A 16,793-nucleotide genomic window follows, 5' to 3' on the forward strand; every position below is an offset into this window, starting at 1 on the left:
TCCTGTTGGGTATGAGATCTTTGAGCACTCAAAAAGTAGAAAAGTTGGGGCGCCTGGGTGGCTCAGTCAGTTGAGGCATCCGACTTCGACGCAGGTCATGATCTCACGGTTCATGAGTTTGAGCCCACACTGGGCTCGTCACTGTCAGCACAGAGCCTGCTTCAGATCCTCTGTCCCCGCCCCCCGCCCCTCCCCCGCTCTCTCTCTCAAAAATAAACATTTAAAAAAAAGGAGAAGAGTTACTAGCTGTATTATCTTTTTGTGTTAACTTTGCATACTTCATTCAACACATTGCATGTGTTTGTGTGCAGATTTTTACACATGTATGTGCTTAACTATTTTTAAGTGGCTATTTATTAGGCTTTTGTTTTTACTATTGAAGATGATAAAAAAAAAAAAAAAAAACATTTCCCAGGACTCATAATTCACATCACCCAGACATCTCTGAGTGAGAAAAATATTCCAATGATCTAAAGATATGACTGGTACATACAGCTGTGAAATCATATGTAAATTTCTCCCCCTCAAGGTAAATGCTGTTATCAGTCTTGTGGATTTTTCCAGAACTACTTTCTATGCGTGTGCTAGCCAAAACTGATCTTTGACCATGACATCTCAAGTTAACCCTATAATCTGATCGCTCTGCGGAGTTCATTCATTTAAGGGATATGTTTACGGATGACCTCTGTGTGTTAGGCATTGGTCTAGGCACAGGGTGTATTGCATGAACAAAGCAGACAAGATCCCTGTCCTCATGAAGCATAGGTCCTAGTGCATTGGACAACAAATAAAATAAATTAGTAAAATATATAATATGTTGGGTGGTGATTAGTGCTTCAGGGGAAAACAAAGCAGGGAAAGGAGCTGGGAGTTGGGTGCATGTTGCCATTGGGAGAGGGCGGCCACAGAAGGTGGCTCCAGCCACGGAGAAAATGACATGTGAGTAACGCCCTGAAGGAGTGAGAGAGTGGGCAGTGCAAGTGTTTGGAGAAACTGGAGCCCCCTGCTGGACCTCAAGCTCAGGACATTTTTTTTTTTTTTTTCTAAATGGCAAGGGGTACGGCTGCCTGGGTGGCTCAGCTAAGCATCTCACTTCAGCTCAGGTCATGATCTCGTGCTCCGTGAGTTCGAGCCCCGCGTCAGGCTCTGTGCTGACAGCTCAGCCTGGAGCCTGGATTCTGTGTCTCCTTCTCTGTCTGCCCCACCCCCATGCTCAGTCTCTCTCTCTCTCTCTCTCTCTCTCTCTCTCTCTCTCTCTCTCAAAAATAACTAAACATTAAAAAATTTAAAAAAATAAATGGCATAGCAAGAGGTATTTTTTCTCTTAAGTCACCCCAAATGAAGAAAAGAGAAATAACTTATTTAAAGTAGTGATCCATTAATAGAAGTCATATATCACTTCATTTATAGGTTAAAATATTGCATTCTTATTTATTCTGCAAACGAGACCCAGATAAAAAAGCGAGAGTCCTCCCACGTACCTGGAGAAGGTGCCGTGGTCCCAGAACGCCAGAGTCCAAGATCTCTCTGGTTACACGTGGCTCCTTTATCACTGCTCTGAAGTTGCCAGGAGCTTTTCTAGGCTGGTTGAAAAGATTAGTGTATCTCCCTTCTTTTACCACAAGAGCCATTTCCAGAATCTCCTCTTGGATAGTGGCTGTTGCTACCATGTTTCTAGAGACATGGACCTGTACTGGAATGCAGCCACCTCCTTGCTGTTTAGTGAAGTCAAGTCTGTTCTTATTTCTTGGCCATCAGGGCTCCGGGCTTAGGCTTGCCCGATATATGGTGTCTGATCGGAATGGTCTCAGCTAAAGATAAAAAGTTAAGTACAGGGGGCGCCTGGGTGGCTCAACTGGTGAAGTGTCTGACTCTTGATTTCAGTTCAGGTCATGATCTTGAGGTTTGTGAGATGAAGTCCCAGGTCTGGCTTTGTGCAGACAGCATGGAGCCTGCTTGGGATTCTGTCTCTCCCTCTCTCTCTCTGCTCCCCACCCACTTGCATGCACTCTCTCTCTCTCTCTCTCTCTCTCTCAAAATAAATAAACATAAAAAAAGAAGGTATGAGGGGCACCTGGGTGGTTAAGCGTCCAACTTTGGCTCAAGTCATGATCTCACAGTTTGTGGGTTCGAGCCCCGAGTTGGGCTTTGTGCTGACAGCTCAGAGCCTGGAGCCTGCTTCGGATTCTGTGTCTCCCTCTCTCTCTGCCCCACCCCCCAACCTGTCTCTCTCTCAAAAGTAAATAAACTTTAAAAAATTTTTTTGAAGAAATATTAAATTTTACACACACACAAGAGTTAGAGGACGGTTAGCATTTCTTTGCTTTATACAGACATAAGAACATATGAAAACGGGATAATAATTTACTTAAAAAACGTGTGCACTCCTGGCGGGACTTCACTGACTCAAAATGGAAGCAGGTTTGTAGAGGTTACTGAAAACGGAAGCCCTCACCTCCTCCCAGACTTTTGTACCCAACGCTGCTTCTAAGGGAGGCTTTCTCCCCGCAGTCATCGGTTCTGTGACGCACTGCCCTTGATGAGTGGCAGGTGTCTTTACTGAGAACTTCAGTGGAACACATCTGGTCATTTGTGCTTTGGGAGAGTAGTGTTAAAAAGAAGACAACAGACCCAAACTAGAGTCGCTTATGCTATGTCTCTTGTCACCAAACCAGGACTGACTGACAGTTTTGACCATCAGACATGGAATCTTGAACCAGTCAATCAGGAATCGCCTGATCCGCCCTAGTGAGGAAATCCGCCTGATAGACACCTGCTATCTCCTAAAGGAAAACGACCTTGCAGTAGCCACACAGCTTTCCTGCCTAGTATGACTTCCTTGTTGCAGCCTCTCATTTCCTGCGGCTCCTTGGAGCTCCGTTCTACTGCTGGATTGGGTGCTGCTTGATTCTCATAGATTTTTCCTCAAATAAATTCTTTAAAAAATTTTCAGCATGCCTCAGCTTATCCTGTAACAGTAGTGTCCTTGCTGATTTGACCTCATCCAAATGTGGATTCTTTGACCCTTTCAAAAGGTGGTCTGATGGGAGAGAAAGTCTTAGTATTCACAGGGAGGGGGTGCAAGGGAAGGCTTCTACGGAAAAATATTCTTAGGGAGTGAAGGAATTAAATAAAGTACGGCGAGATGAAGAAGAAGGTTGTGATTCATAATTGAAAGCGGTGAAACTCTACCCAGGTGCTACCCCGGGATCAAACCCCTGATGTCTGCCTGAACTACTGCGGTTGTCTTTTATGTGGCCTTCCTGTCTCAACTTTGTTCCCCTTCAGCCTATTCTCAGCCGGATCCAGCCTTTCAAATGGAAGTCAGATCATGTTACTTTTCAGCTCAGAACCTCTCAAGGGTTTTCACTCAGAGTGAAAGTCGGACGCCTTGCACCCATGTTCCGGGTCCAGATCGTCTGCTACCCCCATTCCTTCTCTGCTCTCCCTTCTCCAGCTCTTCTCTCTTCCTTCACCACCTTGATCTCCTTGCTGTTCTCAAACACAAAATCTCTTACCTCAGGGCCTTTGCACTTGCCTGGAACCCTCACCTTGCCTGCAAAGCCCTTCCCCAATGGTTCTCACAGTCACATCCTTCAAGTCTTCCCTGACATCACACCTTCTCAAGGAGGTTTTTCTCTGACCATCATGTTTAAGATTACAGCCCTCTCCATCTCTGCACTTCCCTGCTTTCACCACACTTCCTCTTTTCCTTCCAACATATTACATTTGTTTACCTATTTATTTTGCTTATTATCTGTCTTCACCCCCAAAATATAAGCTACACGAGAGCAGGAATTTCTGCCTTTTTAAATTCACTGCTCCTTCTGGCACCTACAGCACCTGGCTGGCACATACGTACGAGGTGCTCAGTAACTATTTGTCAAGTAAATGAATGAACCATGGAAATTTAGCTGGGGAAAGAGAACTTACTTCCTCTGAAAGTAGTGAACGGCTGGAGATCACACCATTTAAAAAAAATTTTTTTTTAATGTTTATTTATTTCTGAGACAGAGACAGAGCGTGAGTGGGGGAGGGGCAGAAAGAGAATGAGACACAGAATCCGAAGCAGGCTCCAGGCTCTGAGCTGTCACCCCAGAGCCCGACGCGGGGTTCAAACTCACAGACCACGAGATCATGACCTGAGCTGAAGTCGGACGCTCACCCGACTGAGCCACCCAGGCACCCCTGGAGATCACACAATTTTAAATTTTTTTTTTTTTAACGTTTATTTATTTTTGAGACAGAGAGAGAGAGCATGAACAGGGGAGGGGCAGAGAGAGAGGGAGACACAGAATCTGAAACAGGCTCCAGGCTCTGAGCTGTCAGCACAGAGCCCGACTCGGGGCTTGAACTCACGGACCGTGAGATCATGACCTGAGCTGAAGTCGGACGCTTAACCGACCAAGCCACCCAGGCGCCCCTGGAGATCACACAATTTTAAAAAAAACCTTAAAGTGAAAAAAGTTTGTTGTCCGCATGGCTCATGCCTCCTGACAGGCTTGTTTTCTGGGTGTGCCAGATAGTGGATTGAGAAAGAAAGGCCTTGGATACCTCCAATGTCATGCTTTAATGCAAATGGTGCTGGGAACAGCAATGAGAAATAATGAAAGGAAAAAAAGGGGTGGGGGGAGGTAGAAATTGAAAATGGTTTGCTTCCAAAGTAATGATTTTCAAAGCAAAGGAATTGAATAGGAAAGAAATTAACAAAAACTCTGTCTCTGAAAATGCAAACTTCATTTACATTTTGATCTGTGCGATTTTTCAAGCTCAGTGATCCAAGGTCAGAGGGCACTTGTATTAGCATAGACCTTGCTTTGTTAATTCACCTCTGACTAAACCTCTCAATTCCTTTTTATGATGGTGGCGTTCCAATGACAATAAAACCAAGCTCTCATAACACCAGAAACATTTATACAGCACTTAGACAATTCCTAAATGAATTGTCCCCAGAGACCTTAAGAGATAGGTCAGGATTATTAACCCCATTTTGTACACAGAGAGGAAGTAATTTGCCTAATGTCACCTGGTAAGCTATTGAATTCATAACTTGATTGCTTTATTTGGAAATAATGGCTCATTTAATACAGGTCATGTTGCATTAAAGATGACCTCTTTTTAAATGGGCAGCTTCATATTTGAACTTAACTTTAGTTAGTGACCTGGAACTAATAGTATTCCAGATTTCCATAAGACCAGCATTTCAAATTCTCGAGTTGGGAGACTGATCTAGAGAACAGAGAGATCTGAGACTCCCAAAGCCATTTTGGGATTGACCAGGACTGGGCCACTCTGCTCAGATACTACTATGGAGAAATCTACTACAGTAGGCTTAGCATTTAAATCCCGTTTGAATTTCTTTGCTTTTTGCCGTTTTGTGTGTGTGTGTGTGTGTGTGTGTGTGTGTGTGTGTGTGTGTGTGTTTTTATGCTCATAACATTCCTTTTGGTTCAAAAAATCAGTACAAGTAAAATTGAAAATCAGTGCTTCCATGGACAACTAAGAAATGGAGATAAAACCTTATTAGGATGTCCCGGGTGCCAGTCAGTAAATATTGTGGGAACCACAGGATGAACACCACTGACACTACATCAGAGTTGTGTTTGGAACCCATTTTATTCTGATTCAATTGTGGCTCATTCCTTTTTCCTTCCAGAGCAGTATGATGAGAAGACCTCAGATTTCGTTCAATGACCATGGCAGCTACTTAGGAAGCGTGGAGGGGAAATAAAGAGCCCCACTCACCAGTGGGGGCTACTTGTGAGTTCGTGTCTCTGTCAAGAAGAGACTAAAAAGCCAGAGCATTTAAAGAGAATTTTGAATAAGGAATAACTTGCCAACTTTGAAAGCTCATAGTGAAAAAAATAAAAAAAGAAGAAGAAATGTCTAGTCTTTATCCAAATGTTTGAAAGTTTTTCAGACGTCTTATCATTTCATCTTTTTAGTGAGACTTGTTTAGCGCCAACAGTAAAAATGCAAATGATGCTTCTAATTTTTCAAAAAGAGATTGTCCCCTTCTTTTTATGGTAAATGTATTCATTTTTTTTTTTTTTACTCTGGCTAAATCTGACTTGTTGCATTTTTATCCCTTTCTCTGCAATCTGACATATGATTTGTGGCATCTGCTAGGAATATGAACTACAGTTTTGAAACAAATGACGTTTCACTGGGCATTTAAAAACACCGTTTTAAACATCAGAAAGATGCTGCATGGGAAATCTAGGAACGCGTTTGTACCCAAGTATATTAAATTTGTTTAGGCCAAAGTGTAAATTGATAGAACAATAATAGGTTTTAAACTGAGTCAGATTAAACTTTAAAATGAAGATCTTTGTAAGGCTGAATCTCAAAAAGCGATGGTGTTGGAGGCCTCTGCAAATAAACTGTGGTTCCCAGGCCCTATAAAACCGAGGGGGCTTTGGTTGTTTATGATAAAACGTACCCGGAGCTGCCTTGAGAGCCTTCTTGCTAGCTACGTTACATTCTTAAGGTAATTTAAGCAGAACCACGAATTGACAGATCTGAAGTGTATAAATGACAATTTGGTGAAAAGGTGAATTGTGTAAATTATGTGGGTCAAGTCTATACAACTTTTCTGAACTTTGAGAGATAGTCTAGAAAGTACTTTGTTGTTCTAAGGTCAGATGAACTCACTGTACAGTTAAAAGCGTGATGTTTCCTACTCCCTGTTTTTATCCGGAATTTGAAATGCAGAAATGTCTGTCACCTACTTCTTGAATGTTTAATCTACGTAAATTAAAATAGCCTGTGGCTAATTTGATTATATGTAAAAGGTGCCCTTGTTATTACTTTATGTATCTGCCCTTAGCACGCACAGTATTGTGCAGATCTGAGTTTTGTTCCCCATTCAACAGTATATATTAGCATCAATAACCATATTTTAAAGGAAGAAATGAGATGTATTTGATTCTTTGTTCAAGTTCTTAAATATTAATTGAATTTGTACAGCATTTGGTTAAATGTCCTGTTGTCACCTTATAGGTTAATGAAAGGTGCCTACGCAATCATGTTTTGCAAAGTCTAATATACTTCATTTCTTTGATCGAATTGTTTAACTCCCCCCCAAAGTATGCACTTTAAACAGTGTTGATCAAGTGTGGGCAACTTAATTTACTAACCTTGCAAATTCTGGTGACTGTTTTAATCATATTCAACTTCATTAGTAGGTTTTATAATAGAACCTTAAGAGACTATGTTTTGATTAGCACTAAAAAATTAAAACTTGGCATGCTGTTTAGAATTCCTTATCTGATCATGATAATTCTTTGAAATGTTAAATACTGTCTTTCATCTGAGAGCTTCAAAGAGTTTCACCTATTTTCATAACTGTATAGGACTTTACTTATAGTCCTTTGCCCTCATTTTCTGTTGGTCGTTTTTAAATTGTGAGAGCAGCCAAGGAAGTATCATTTTTGATCAGATCATTCCTCTCCCACCCCCAGCCTCGTTACAGTACATCGATGGCTCCCCATTGCCCTTAAGACAGAAACGGAAAGATCCACGGGGCTCTGCGCGGCCCCTGGGCCTCCGCCTGCTTTTCTTGCCTCGATGTGGCCACTCTCCACTTCCTTCCCCTCTTCCCTGGTGCCACATTGTCCCTGCCCAACCCCGTCCGTCAGATCTCAACTCAGACATCAGTCCCTTCACAAAGACCTTGACTGAGCCAGTTCCCATCACCACACAACACACTCTAGGAGTCCACACATCTCTGTTTTGATGACTTTCCAAGGTGGATATTTTAGATTCATATATGTCTCCTGTGGCCAGCTAGAAGCTTCATGAGGCCAAAGAAGGGTCTGGTTTGCTGATGTTTTCATTGCTGTTTTTTCACCGTTGTATTTCTGGTGCCCAAGCATAGAGCTTGGCAAGCGACAGACATTTAATAAATACTTGCAGAGTGTATGAGGGGATGAATAAGTAAATGCTGTCCGAGGACAGGACTCATTTCTATTCCGTTCACTGCTAGGTCTTAGTGCCTAGAACAGTGCCTGCCTAGGCCACAATAATTCTCCTTAAACATCGGTTGAATACATTCATGGTTTCCTAACTTCTCAAGGAGATAGAAAGTACGGGAGAGTGTAGGGTTAGGTTCATTTTTTTTCCTGCAAATACCCTATCATATTCATTAATGTACTGAGTTGGAGGGAAGCCTATAACCATGATTTTTTTTTATTGGGGCAAAGCATATATAACATAAAACTTACTATTTTAACCATTTTGAAGCGTACAATGGTATTAGGTGCCTTCGAGTCATCATGTGATCATCACTCACCCATCTCCAGGACTTTTTCATCATTCCTGACTGAAACTATTCATAAAACAATAACTCCCCACGTAGCCATGTGGTTTTACAAAGTTTTATTTGTTTGCCTTAGAATCTTTTCTTCCAGCGCATTATGTAGAAGTTCGAGGTGCAAAATAGGTGAACATAACTGCTTTTGCTTCTTGAATAGGGTTGGATTCCTCCCCTACCTCTGTTTCATTCTGTATCGTGTTGGTGGTAACATTATCTGGAGACTGTTCTGGGACAGGGATGCCCAGGGGAGGTGAGTGTGCTACCTGGGGCCACAGACATCCATCTCCACAGCCGTGGATGAGGTCTCATCTCCCCCAGTTCAAACCCGGAGGGTATCTTTGTTTCCTCCTTCTCTGTTTCACTACCTCCTCTGCAGACACACATACGTGTGCGTGAGTGTGCGCGCGCGCGCGCACACACACACACACACACACACACACACACACACACACATACACACACGGGTATACATTTATAGTCACTGTCCTGAGACCGTGAGCTGCTTAAAGATTGGGATCATGGCAAACTTGTCTAGATTCCTAAAGCTCTGTAATGCTTGTTGACAGCATGTTTTCTACCCCGTGGATAAAAAACTTCCCCAGTTTGACTTTCCTCTAGGAAGGAAGTCTGACAGCCTCACAACGTGGTACATTTCACGGTTTAACCATCAGAGACCTTTTTCACCACGTTGCTGAGAGTGTGGCCCAAGACCAAGTGCATCAGAAACCCCCGGGCTGCCTATTAGAAAAGTGGATTTCCAGGCCCCGCCTACACCTACTGAATCAGATGCTCTCAAAAACTATTTTCAACCTTCCCCGTGTTGTGGGTAGTGTGTTATTTTATGTGCTGTCAAGTAAATGCTCTGTATTTGTTTGGTTTGTATTTAGTGAAGTTTTTTCAACTATCTGCTCCGTAAAATTTTCAGGACCTTCATTTATTCAATGACAGTTTAATTAGCCTCCTTTAAGCTTTTTCTTTCTGGAGCAAAATAAGCACTGTTACTTTAATTGTCTCTAGTAGAACTTATTTTAAAACTAAATCTTTTCCCCTTAGATTATACGCACGGGAAAAGGACCAATGAGGGATAGATTTAATCTAAGGTTTCTGGGGTGCCTGGGTGGCTCAGTTGGTTAAACATTCCACTCTCTTTTCTTTTTTTTTTTTTTTTTAAATGTTTATTTATTTTCGAGAGAGAGAGAGAGAGAGAGAGACAGAGTGTGAGCAGAGGAGGGGCAGAGAGAGAGGGAGACACAAAATCCGAAGCAGAGCACAACACAGGGCTCAGACCCATGAACTGTGAGATCATGACCTGAGCTGAAGTCAGACGCTTAACCGACTGAGCCACCCAAGCGCCCCATCATGCCACTCTTGATTTCGGGTCAGGTCATGATCTCACGGCTCATGGGTTCAAGCCCCGCGTCAGACTCTGTACCGAGAGTGCAGAGCCTGATTGGAATCCTCTCTCTCTACCTCTCTCTCTGGCTCTCCTCTGCTCATACTCTCTCTCTCTGTCTCAAAAAATAAACAAATAAACTTAAACAAAACTTTAACGTTTCTGTTATATTCACAACACACTGACTCGATTAGCTAGGGCAAAGCTAACTGTTGTAACAAACCCCCACATTGTAGAAACTTCACTGGGTTAGAATTCCCTTCCCATTCTGGGACCAGTCCAGTACTGGTAATGTAAGACCATTTGTGTGGATAGAAGGGTCTCTACTTGTCCCTCTTCAGGGACCTGTGTTGACACAGGCCATGCCATGTGACTTCCAAAGTCACACTGGGCGTTGACATCCAGCCAGCAGTAGAGAGATGACTTATGGGAAAGACATTTGCTTCTTAAACATGTGGGCGAGGAATTGATACATATTAACTCCCTTACATCTCACTGTCTCGCCTAGGGGCAAGGGGAGCTGGAAAGGTAGAGCCTGGACAGGGGCCTCTTCCCTATGGCCACTCTGCATGGCAAAGGGGGGCATGGCTCTTTGGTAGAAGGCGAGCCGTTACTGCACACTGGAATTGGAGGTTTCTATTTATAGTAGTTGCTCCTGTTAAACCATGAAATGTGCCATGCATGTAGGTTAAAATACTGCAACAGTGTACGTGACAGCATGATTGCCAGTGCCCTGACCGACAGCAAGATGGCATATATCCAGCATGCCAGACATGAATGTAATTTGCTCACTGGCAGATGTTCGCGCCGGTCTACAAGGTAGCGAATGGTGATGTTACTTGAAACAATGTTAAGCTTCTGGGGTTGGGGGCGGGGCGGTCAGTCTTCCATCTGTATAATGTGATTGATCAAGGGATGAGTGGTTTCACTTCTCTGAAAGGTAGAGCATGACACGGGTTTACCTCCAAGTTCCTGATCACAGTGGATCCCTGCCCTGCCCCCACCTTGACGTTTAAGAGATCACAGAGGCGGCCCCAAGTTCCAACAGGTTTACTAGTCTTGCAAGAGTAAACTGCACTAGATGCTAAACTTGGGTCTGGAATGTAGGACCCTGTATCCTTGGAACCCCAGCCACCGAGGCTGCTCTCTGGTGCCATCTGGTTGAACCCGCTTCATTCCAGATCATACTCTGCTTTTTGGAATGTATTTTGTTTCAGAGGCTGCTGAAGTGCAGAGAACTGGGTTTCAAGATGATTTGGGCTTTTCGCCCCTGCCAAACTGAATTAGGCTGCTGGATGGCAGGCATACCCAGGGAAACCAAAGATAAATGCCAGTTTTAATAGGGTTGTTTGTTTATCCTTTTCTCTCCAGTTAATAAGTATGAATGGACCCCAAATTCAGTCCAAGGATCATGTCAAAGGCAGGAAGTTGAGAGAAAAAGAAGAGTTGGTGGGGGGAGTTAGTCCATGATTTTGATACTATTGAAGTTTTGTGAAGACCAAATATTAAAAATAAGTTTGTGAATCATCATCATTTCATAATGGTAAAAGCGCAAAACAATTTTGCATGCTCCATAAACACGTAACAGTGCAGGTGGATAAATACGTTGTTACATGTGAGGTTTTCAAATTGAATGTTCTAAAAAGTATTGCTTTGTCATATTGATTTTTTAAGAGTGTAAACAGGAAATAAAATCATCACAGTGGAAAACAGAATTGGCTTGAGGGTCAAATGCCTGGCATTTTAATGTAATCTGCCTTTTGCTGTATCATCCATTAAAGCCAGTTGTTAGAAATCTACCTTGCAGAAACCAAAGAGTAATATTAGCATTTTTAATGTCCTCACAGTTATGCCAGAGTCTAAACCAAATGAGATTTTGACTGTTTTTGCTTGCTGTTACTTTTTACCCCGTAGCATTTGCAATAACAGATTTTCAGCTGCATGTGCAATGTTATAGGTTCTCATTTGAAACCAAAACAAACAAAAACAAAAACAAAATTCCTGCAAAACATCCGTGCCAATCAATAGTTCTATTTCCTTTGGAGCCATCAGGAAATGCATTATTTTTCCATGAGTGGCCAAGGCAAATGTGCACTTTCTTGAATTATTGAATGTTTTAATGTTATACTTATGCACCATTGAATTCCTTTTATTGTAATTGATTTACTGTGTGTACTGTGTCCTTTGGGTTTCTGTATTTTTTACCTAGATATTATTTATCTTTTCTGAAGGCTACTTTTAAATTACATCAGATCTCATCTTGACCTTTTGACTTAGGACTGGTTTTATTTAATAGGATAAGTTGATTGTATTTTGGTTAAAGGAAATTGAGTTGTTACTTTGTTATTGGAAAAATAATCCTTTAGCAATGATGTATTACCCCATTCTGTCAACCTAGATGTGTTTCAGAGTGATGAAAGCCCATTGATGCAGTTGTCAAAGCAAGAGTAATGAATGTACCAAAAATTCATTCCCTAGAAATGTTTGGCATAATTGCTGACATGGTAATACAATTAATACGTAGTCTTTTGGTGGTCTTTGCAGAGGCTCGGGGGTTTCAGTCGTCACAAGGAGGTTAAAAATGAGGCCACGCGCTATCAATACACATATATATCAATACACATAAGCAAAGACGAAATAGTTTTCCCCACACAACGTCTGTGGGAAACCACACCCACAGACGTGTGTGTTCTTTTCAGGACACTTTGCCCTGAATTGAATTATACTAAAAGCAATTCAAGTTTATCAAAAGCACCCCATTCCTTGGACTTCTCTTTAAAATCTGTGTTCAAAAATGTCTTCTTCTACACCATACCCAGTGGTATTTTCAGACCTGCCCTTTTTGTGAAACATTGCTAATAAAGGGCATTCTTGGCGGGGGGGGGGGGGGGTGTGTGGCATTGGAATGATAGTGCAGTAGATGTCGCTGCCCGTCGGAGACTGCTGGCCACGGGAGACGCTGGCACCGTCTGTGGTGTGGGCGCTTCCTGCTGACTCCATGTAAATGGAGTCGCCCCATTTACATGCCCCCCATTTACATGCCATTTACATGAGACCTTCCTGCAGGTCTCAACCCTGTGGCCCTCCCTCCTGCCTCCCCAACCCTATGATTCTTGGCTCCCTCAGTGTTTCCCATCAACCTGACCGCCCTTTCCAACAGCTTCTTCTGCTGCTTTCCTCCCCATAAATCTCAGGAGCACCCCGTCTCCAGGTTCATCCTGGCCTCTCTCAAAAGCTCTGCGGGGAGGTAAAAGAAGTACAAGTTTTGGATTGACTCAGAAGTGGATGTAGTCATGGGAGTAGGGTCATTTACTCACCCTCTCTGTGCTTCAGTTCGTGCCTCTGTGTCAAGGTGATGATGACACTTACAGAATTGGTGCGTCACCTATATACACAGGGCCTGGGACACAGTAGTAGCCCATAAAATGTGAGGTCTCTTTCTCTTCCAGGTAAAATTTGGGCAAGATTAATTCTGTTGACATGTGTCTTTCATAGGTCCACTTCCCAGTAGTTAGCTGTAGCCTGAAGTCATCTGTGATAGAGATTTTCAGCAGTAGCTCCACAGCAACGTGTGTAGATGCTTCAAACGCAAGGAGTGGAACCAAGTAGCTGGGGTGACGATTCCCCTAAGAGACTTGGTTCGGCAAACTAAAGCACCCTTTGAGTTTTTGTTGACTTTGCCGTTCGCAAAAATTCGTGTTAGAAGAGACTTGAAGAAGGAAGGAACGAGCTACCCTTCTGAGTTGCAAATTCGCCTTACCCTGATTGTTTGGGGGTGAAAGATGGTGATACGTTTTGGCCGGCAACCCAGGAATGCGTACATTTGTGGTTCCCAAAGGAGATACTTGCAGGGGAGACATTGACAAAACAAGACAAATAATGACGTATATTGGCTGAGGCTTTGGTCTTGAGTCCCAGGGCAGAACTCCATTACACTGGTCTAGAAGAGGTGACGGACTCCTTTCCCCTGAGTGACGTTGGCTTGAAATGACCTGGAAGCAAAGTACTCCCTTAGGTCTGATTCCCTAAGGCCCAAACCGAGGTCAGACATTAACCCAAGGTCCACATCCCTCAGTGGGAGGGGTTTCCCTCATGTCCACTATGGTGCTGGGCAGAGCCAGAAGCGGACCCAGACTGCCCTGGGGGAGAGAAATGGTGGAAAGATGGAGAGACAGCGAGGTGAAGGGGGAGGAAGGAGACAGATCTACATGCTAACCTGATAAAGTTTCACCTGTAAAGGTGCACTTACTTATGTGTTATACTTTTATCCTCGTTTATATTATTTTATATTCTTACATCCTCACATATCCTTGTATATATATTCTTTTATCCTCTTTTATCCAGTGCATTGACAGAATATATTACATGTTCCATATGTTTGTTGAATTAACTTGTTACTGTAGACATAACTTCAGATTCTTGCAAACTCCTTCTTACACACCTCAAAAGAGGTTTTTAAATGCGGGAACTAGGGGCACTTGGGTGGCTAAGTCAGTAGAGCATCCCACTCTTGATCTCAGCTCGGGTCTTGATCTTAGGGTCGTGAGTTCGAGCCCCATGTTGGGCTCTGTGCTGGGCGTACAGACTACTTAAAAAAGAAAAAGGTGGGAACTAAATAGAAGTGAAGAAATTCTTGATTAATCTAAAATTATTTTGTTTTGTTTTTTTCTTTCCTAAAATTGGTTTTAATTCCAGGGAGGAATCATTTACCTCAGCAACATTTAAGAAATATTTTTTTTTAATGTTTGTTTTTGAGAGAGAGAGAGAGAGGGGGGGGGGGGGCAGAGTGCAAGTGGGGGAGGGGCAGAGAGAGAAGGAGACACAGAATCCGAAGCAGGCTCCAGGCTCTGAGCTGTCAGCACAGAGCCCGATGCAGGGCTCGAACCCACAAACTGTGAGATCATAACCTGAGCCAAAGTCAGACGCTTAACCGACAGAGCCACCCAGGTGCCCCTCAACAACATTTTTTTTGTCCTAATAAAATGTCATTGCATCAGATCCAATGAAAATTATGAAGAGTGGTTTTACCTGTCACTGAGGTAAAGGTCTTTGCAATTTTACACAGAAAATGTTGTATGGCGCACACGTAAACAGGAACGTCTGAGATGATTGCACATGTTTTTATCTTATTAATGGGATCTCTTTGCACTTCACAAGTTGCCTTCATATTTCAATGCAGTCGGGAGTTCCTGAATTGACACTTGTTTCTCCTCTCTGAAAGGTTTTTTCAGAGGTCTGATAGTATGACTTCTGTTTCCAAAAATCCAAAGTCCAAAAAGCCACACATCCTCCCTTAGAAAGCCCTGGGTGTCACTGAATTGGTTGTCTAAGAAAATGAGCCCTAATGGACTCAGCTGCGATTGTCTTCCCTGTCCGTGCTGTCCTTTTCTGGCTAGTTCTCAGCTGGAGTATCTGCAAAGGGAGCATTCAGGCTGAGGAGCACGGGGAGTTTGGAGCTGGTCGAGCTCTGGAGCTGTCCATAGCTGAGTCTTTGTCATAGCCCCGATAGGGATCCTCCCCCTTGGCTGCCCCCACCATCCCTTTATGACCTTCATTGAGAACTTGGGGGGCCTTCCAAACAAAGTCAAAAGAATTCCTACTCTCCTACGTGAAAAAAAATTTTTTTGAAGTTTATTTGTTTATTTTGAGAGAGAGAGAGAGAGAGAGAGAGAGAGAAAGCCAAAGTGGGGGAGTCACAGAGAGAGAGAGAGAGAGAGAGAGAGAGAGAGAGAGAGAGAATCCCAAGCAGGCTCCACACTGTCAGTGCAGAGCCCAATGCAGGGTTTGAACTCCTGAAACGTGAGATCATGACCTGAGCCGAGATCAAGGGTTGGCCACTTAATCGACTGAGCCACCCAGGCACCACCCCCTAAATGAAAAATTTTAAGAATAGCAACAATAATAAGGGAGCCCGCAGCAAGGAAGTATTTTAGCCTCACTGTTTAAGTGCATACAAAACAAAACAAAACAAAATTTTCCATTTTCTGAACTGGAAAGAGGGAACAAGCATGTCGCTTTCGGCTGGGTTGCATTAAGGGGATGGCCACCAGAATTATTTTTAGTCACCTCTCTGCTGTCACTTTTGATTGAAACCAGCAGAGATGTGTTTTGGCAAATCTATTCATAATTTGTCTTTCCTTACAGGGCTCCCCCGGTAATTGTGTTTCCCATCAGGGAGTCAGTTGGAGTTAATGTATTGACAATCTGCTGTGATTGACGATGACTGTCTTGTTAACATTTCCCCCACTCTTCGACCCACAGGGCTACCCTAAGAAGACATTTGGTTTAAAGAATTAAAAGAACAACTTCTTCAGACAGGAAGACCTTCTTCAAAGGTAGGGGTTTGTCTTCTGGAAAGGTTTAAGTTAGTATAAAGGGAGTTATACCATAAAATGATCTGATTATGTAATATTATTGCCATAATTAATACTCTTCAATCCGAAGCGTATGATGAAAGATGGAGGTAGGAATATAGATGCGAAAACATGAGTCATACTGCTTATCCAAGAGGATGGATCAAATATACGGGGGAGAAAACCAGCCCTTCGTGTCCTTCCATAGTAATGAGACTTTTGTTTTACTAAATCATGCATCATAAAGTTTAGCAAATAGACACCAGAGTGAACACATTGCTAGTAAGCAATATGTTTCTGAAGGAATTAAAGATTTAAAAGGCTAAGGAATCATTTACAAGAAAAGAGTTTTCCTTCTGATTCAATCATGTATCAGAAAACTCTCCTGAGAATATACTTATCCGCACATGAATTTTTTGTTGTCTCACAATGAAGTCCATATAATACAACAGTCTGTTTGGAAACTTTGAATATTACTTTGATATGTGCTTTCTGCTTTGTAAATCAATTTGCCACCCCCGCTGCCCACCACTTTCCCATTTCGGTCAGAATTATCAGCTCTAGAACTGTCTCTTCCCGGCCTGTGATGCCTTCTGAAAAGCCATCTATTACAGTGTTGAATTTGATGAAGGGTATCTTACTTGGAGATCTGGAACATAGTTCTGAGAACTCTGTCTCATAAGGAATTTATGAGAGCGTGATTGTTCAGACACTTAGTCCTCTGCCTCAT

At 42.8% G+C, this 16,793-nt stretch overlaps 1 protein-coding gene across 4 annotated transcripts in view; it reads left to right on the forward strand.

The window, feature by feature from the left end:
* NRCAM (neuronal cell adhesion molecule) overlaps nucleotides 1-16,793 on the forward strand; it is a 282,657-nt gene that overhangs the window by 123,148 nt on the left and 142,716 nt on the right. For all 4 annotated transcript variants that reach the window (XM_042964235.1, XM_042964240.1, XM_042964247.1 and 1 more), the window contains exon 3: nucleotides 15,972-16,045. The gene's annotated coding sequence lies outside the window, so the exon portion shown is untranslated. The remainder of the gene's footprint in view (nucleotides 1-15,971; nucleotides 16,046-16,793) is intronic.

Source organism: Panthera tigris, chromosome A2 (genome assembly GCF_018350195.1).
Source record: "Panthera tigris isolate Pti1 chromosome A2, P.tigris_Pti1_mat1.1, whole genome shotgun sequence".
NCBI classification, from domain to species: Eukaryota; Metazoa; Chordata; class Mammalia; order Carnivora; family Felidae; genus Panthera; species Panthera tigris.